This window comes from Alligator sinensis, unplaced genomic scaffold (assembly GCF_000455745.1).
Source record: "Alligator sinensis unplaced genomic scaffold, ASM45574v1 scaffold210_2, whole genome shotgun sequence".
Lineage (NCBI taxonomy): Eukaryota > Metazoa > Chordata > Crocodylia > Alligatoridae > Alligator > Alligator sinensis.
In genome coordinates, this window is record NW_005841946.1 from 2,662,975 (window position 1) to 2,668,805 (window position 5,831).

At 50.7% G+C, this 5,831-nt stretch overlaps 1 protein-coding gene across 1 annotated transcript in view; it reads left to right on the plus strand.

Moving 5' to 3' along the window:
• The first annotated feature begins 5,381 nt into the window (after positions 1–5,381).
• Positions 5,382–5,831, plus strand: part of HACD3 (3-hydroxyacyl-CoA dehydratase 3) — a 13,859-nt gene continuing 13,409 nt past the window's right edge. The window contains exon 1 of the mRNA XM_025199573.1: positions 5,382–5,608. The gene's annotated coding sequence lies outside the window, so the exon portion shown is untranslated. The remainder of the gene's footprint in view (positions 5,609–5,831) is intronic.

The window sequence follows — 5,831 nt, forward strand, 5'->3', positions numbered from 1 at the left end:
CCCACACACACACACACACACGTTCGGTGGACGTGGGCCTGTCACACCCGTTTGAGCAAATGCTGATTGATAGGTTATTTTTTTATTATTTAGATTAATAATATCTTGCTCTGTCCAGAAATCTTTTAGACCCCTTCCCTTAGCCATAGCAAAATAAGGTAAGATGTGCAGTCACTTAGCCATTTAGATCCACGATGGGCTTTGTGGGCACTTTAACACATGCTCCAGGGCTGGGAGGGTAACACTTTAATTAGAGCGGCTCCAAGAGCTGCTCTAATTAAAGTGCCACCGCGTCTCCTGTATCAGCATCCCTGCACTTTAAAATTGAGGCAGGAGCGCTTGAATTAAAGCTCATTCAACGAGCCTTAGTTCCAGTGCCCTGGCTGCCATTTTTAAGTGCAGGGACCCTGATACACAACTCGCAGGAGGCTACTAGAGCATGGCAATTGCCACGCTCCGGCAGACTCGATTAATTGAATCTGCTCCATCATGTTGGAGCAGCCTCCGCACTTGTCCCAAATGTGTCTGAGAAGTCATTTTACTGCAACTGATGTAATAGCTGACAAGCAAATACCCAGTAGGTATTTCTACCCAGGAGAACTTTTACAATCTTTTCTCCAATGCCTGATGAAGGGGGTTTGTGCCCAAAAGCTTGCAATTAAAGAATTTGTTTTTTTTGCAAAAATCTTGTTGGTTTAATAAAAGATACCATCTCTACTACGAGTCCTGATTGCCTTACCCAGTAGATAGACACCCACCTGATACAGCCAAATCACGTGTAAACATGATGGATCCTTTTCCTCTGCACTCCTGTTCAGCATACTCCACATTGCTCTTCAGGGTGACAGGGCCAATGCAGAGGAGTCTGATGACATGTGGACCCCTCCTCTAGATTTCTTCCCAGAGCAGGTCCTCTCAGTGAACTCACCATCCTTGGGCTCAAAGCAGTGGCACAGACTGATGGGACAGGATGGTGCTGCCACCCAGAGATGACCAGCAAGGCCAGGAGATCTTCAGGATATTCAAGAATATTGATATTCAAGTCCATCTCTGCAGATCTCTGGACCTTCCTAAGTGCTCGCCTGAAAGCAAAGGGACTCGTGGGCGGTGCTGTGATGTTGGGAAATTTCCAAACTCAGGACTGGGTTCTGCAATGAAAATGAAACGTTCTGCTCCCAGCATCTGCATCCTTTGCTACTTGTTCCGGAAGACCTACATCTGCTCCCTTGACTGAACAAGACTTTACTGGGCACTTGTTAAGTGTGCACCAAGTACTTGCTGAGTAATAGTGGAACTGCAGAGGTGTCTGTAGTGTAGGCTGAGGTTTACTGGAAAGACCTGCCCTTCATGACAGCTCGTAGGAGTTTGTACAACTCTTTGCAAGAACAGGGGAAGGAGCCTTGAAATGAGGCTCTGTGAAGGAGCAGCCTTGAACAGGCAGAGAGAAGGCCTCTATGAAACACTGCCAGGGACACAGCCAGGGCTGCAGTGTGCTCCTAGTGCAAGGCCAGGGGCTGCTCGTGAACAACATGTGCTTAGGTACAAAGCTTTCCTCAGGATCACACCACACGCATGCTTGCAAGCCATCCTTCCCTCTGCTCCTCCCATTTTTATGCCTTTCTTGATGTACTCAGGAGTTTATCTTTCAGTCTCCCCTTCTTTCAGTGCAGATTAGAAAGGCACTCGCTTCATATTAGTGTCTCAATCCTCAGTCACCACAAAGTGCCAACTGCAGTTGGAATGGGGAAGAAGAGAGAAAGGACAAACAGCCATGGGAAGAGTACTGTCTTTAGTCCCGTGATTCTCAAATAGGGTGATATGGCACCCTGGGATGACATGAGATGCTTTTAAGGGTGTTGCAGGGTACTGTGTAATATTAGTGCTGTTAACTACCACTGCTCTGGTCTCTAGTCTCCAAGTCAACCCTGTGTTTTTCCCTCAAGGTTGGATTTTCACTTCCATGGGTTCTGCCTACTCTCAGGACAGCCTGGAGATGGGAAGATGTTTTCTGACCGTTTCCCTATTCTGTTGGATGTCTGTGCAAGGATGGGGGGGATGGGACCAGCAGAAAGTGCACTGCAAGATAAACAGCCTCCCACCATGCTTCACAGGGCAGTGAAATCCTTACCGGGCCTGACAACAGCTGCCTCATCTGGCCTGCTGTACACCAGGCCTTTTCTGCTGTCTTGCATAATTCCAGACTCTGGTGAAAAGGTGAGAGCACTAATAAACCTGTGAGCAAGGTGCTGTGCACTCCATTTCCATGCACACCACATAAATCCAGGATTTCCTTAATGGCATAACAAAAAGCCAGCCCAGTTGGGCTGCACAGTGCTGATGGGATAACAAACATCAATTTTCTGTATATCAGTTAAATGCCTAAACTGCTGAAGTGCAGAGCCCTGTTCACCCCAGTCTGCTTTGCAACGTAACTGTATTTCCATTAGCTGTACAAATGTGAGGGTGGGGAAGCAGCTGTTGAAGGGGCTGCTATAAAAAGCCTTGCCAATGACAAGCCACAGTCCACTTCAGGGCTAATCTCTGCTGGTTTTCAATGCTCCTTACAGTAGCCCTGAAAACAACTATTAGAAGCCTTGAAAACCATGGGCGCTTGTCAGTTTTGGGGGCTGATAACACCATAGCACCGACAGTAGTATGCATTTCACAAGCACTATTTACCTTAAGTTGGGATAAGTGCATGCTCAGGGTAAATGTAGTCTTTTTCCAGTCCTGAGAACACACCGTTAAACAGAGAACTACTGTATGCCTTTTCTGCACGTGCTGCTGCAGTGAGTGCCTGTATTCACCCATAATGGGTGACCTGTGGAAAAGGGGGAAGGCCAGTCCAAGACAGCAATGCTGGAGCGTGGCTGGGACACAAGAGGGAAAAGCAGTGGGTTAGCATCAAGGAAAAATAAAAGCCCTGGAAAGATTGTATGCACAGAGGCTGAGTCAACATGCCTACCCCATGGAGATGCCTGGAACCGAGTTGGTTGGCTCACCTCTCTGCTGGTTTATGACAATGTGTCTTGTAACACTTACTGGAAGTCTTCCGAGCTTCCCCAGTTGCATCACTGGGCTGTGACTAGGTCAGCACCTGGGTCATGTCTGCCTCCTGGATCCCTGGGATGGTGAGACTGGGGTTTCATCCTCACTGCTCCCCTGGTTGAAAATGGCAGCGGTTTTCTGGTGGCGGCTGGCTGAGAGTTGGGATCTCTTACGAACATACAGTCCAGTTCCTCGCCACAACTATAGAGTCTACCTGCTCTCCCAGAGGTCCTAGGTATTTTCCTCCACACTCTCCCAACCCAACCTTTGCTCCTCTTTTCCTTCCAGGCTGACTCCAGACTTCTTCTTTGCCCTTCCTATTTATTAGGTATATTTGGGCATTGCCCTGGGCAGAGTTCAGGTGGACCCAGAAGAGTTCTCCTCCCCAGAGCCCAGGAATGTAGTACCAGAAAGTATCACAGACCATGAGGGCTGGAAGGGACCTCAGGAGGTCACATCTAGTCCAACCCCCTGCTCAAAGCAGGACCAGCCCCAACTAGATCATCCCAGGCAAAGCTTTGTCTAGCCAGGTCTTGAAAACCTCCAAGGATGGAGATCCCACCACCTTTCTGGGTAACCTGCTCCAGTGCTTTACTACCCTCCTTGTGAGAAAGATCTTCCTAATATCTAACCTCAACTTCCCTTGATGAAATTTGAGCCCATTGCTCCTTGTCCTGTCATCTGCCCCCACTGACAACAGCCCAGCTCCATCCTCTTTGCAACCCCCCCATGCAGGGAGGTGAAGGCTGCTGTTAAATCACCTCTCAGTCTTCTCTTCTCTAGGTTAAATCAGCCCAGTTCCCTCAGCCTCTCCTAACAAGTCATGTCTCCTGACCTCTAACTCATTTTGTTGCCCTCCAATGGACTCCTGTGTATCACGTTACCAGCCAGATGTGTCATTAATGAGGGCCCGTGCTACTGCACAGGCCACCAGGGAGATCATCCTTTGCTCCTGATCCAAATGGCACAAGTCTGCTCTGAGACTGATGATGAGTGCAATATGCCTGTGCTAATTGTAATGTGCCATGCAAATTCAAGAGCCCTGTTACAGTTTTACTCGGGTTCTGCTTTTCAGCATTTGGCCAAACCATGGAAGGAATACAGCTGCTTCACACTCGCTGGGTCCTGTGTCATGCAAGATCTCTCTAAATGTGGCTGCTTAAGCCGTTGGAAGGGTTGCAAGGTTTACTAGTCCTTGCACATAGAAACCTGACAGTAAGGAGGGGCACGGTATGGTTATGAATGGGACCATAAGCATGTGGTACCTACAAAGGACTGTACTCAATGCTCCTGTCAAAAATGTCTGTTGGTGCCAATTCTGCACTGCCTCAAGCCACAGGGTTAGTTGGACCAAGGACATTCGGTGTTGCCCCGTTTGCCTGGGACAGCAGCAAGGGACAGAACCCAGAATGGATTATTAGAGGCCTCAATGATTACACACTGGAGCTGCCAGATAAAAACAAATCAGAAGAATGAAGGGGGGAAATGGAAAATGCCCCTGAAAGCCATGAAGGAAGGCAACCAGCAAGTTGTGGCCTGCTTATCAAACAATAACTTTAAACCTTTAAAAACTAATCTTTAAAAAAGGAGGATCCAGGGAATGATAGTCCAGGCAGTCTCGCTTCTGTCCCCAGGACCTATACCTCCTAGGCACACGATGGCTTCTCTGCATTTGAATTTTCCCACCGAGTTCCCTGGCACCTGCTTGGCTGGGAATTTGCTGGGACACGGGGGATTTGGCTGCATCCTACACCTCCAACAGCTGTGGCTTATCTGCGAGGTCTCCACTCTGATACCTTCATGGAAGGACCTGCCGGCCCTCTCCTACTTCTGGTCATCCTGAACGGATGTCACATTGGTGCTTATTTGCTGGGTGCAGCCAGGCCTGCCGCTTGTGGGAGCTCTGATGCCTGCGATACCCCTGAGTACTGATTATGGAGCAGTCTCGCTTCCCACCTCTATATCAAGTGGAGTGCCCCACGGGTCTGTCCTGGGGCCGGTTTTGTTCAATATCTTAATCAACGACCTGGAAGATGCGATGCAGCGCGCCTTCAGCAAGTTTGCAGATGACACCAAGGTGCAGGGAGTACTAGTGCTGGAGGGCAGGGCTAGGATTCAGAGAGACCTTGCTATATTGGAGGACTGGGCCAAAAGAAATCGCACCAAGTTCAACAAGGACAAGCGCAAAGCACTTCAGACGTAACAATCCCATGCACCGGTGCAGGCTGGGCAGCAGCTCTGCAGAAAAGCACCTGGCAGCAGACAGTAAGCTGAATATAACCCAGCAGCGCGTCCTTGGTGCATAACGGCATCCTGGGCTGCACTAGTAAGGGCACTGCCAGCGGGTGCAGGGAAGCGGTTCTTCCTCTCTGTTCAGCACCGGGGAGGCCACACCCGCCGTCCCGTGCGCAGTTTCGGGCCCCCACTGCGGAAGCCACGCGGACCCATCGGAGAGTCCAGCGGAGCTCGACAGAAGCGGCTGGGGGGCCGGGGGACAGGCCCGGTGCAGGGAGGGAGGAAGGGCGCTGGGCTGATTTGGCCTGCAGAAGGGAAGACCGAGGTGGGGATTTAACAGCAGCCTTCAACCGGTTGCAAAAAGGCTGGAGCCGGGCTGTTTTGGGCGGGGGCAGGTGAGAGGAGGGTGGGGAGCAGCGGGGAGGCGGTGCAATGTCCACCCGTGCAGGTTTCCAAGAACAAAGCCCCGCACGCCCGGCCGCTGGCTCCACCCGCGCGCGGCCCGGAGGCGGCGGCGGCGGGGGATGCAGGGCGCGTGCGCACGCTCC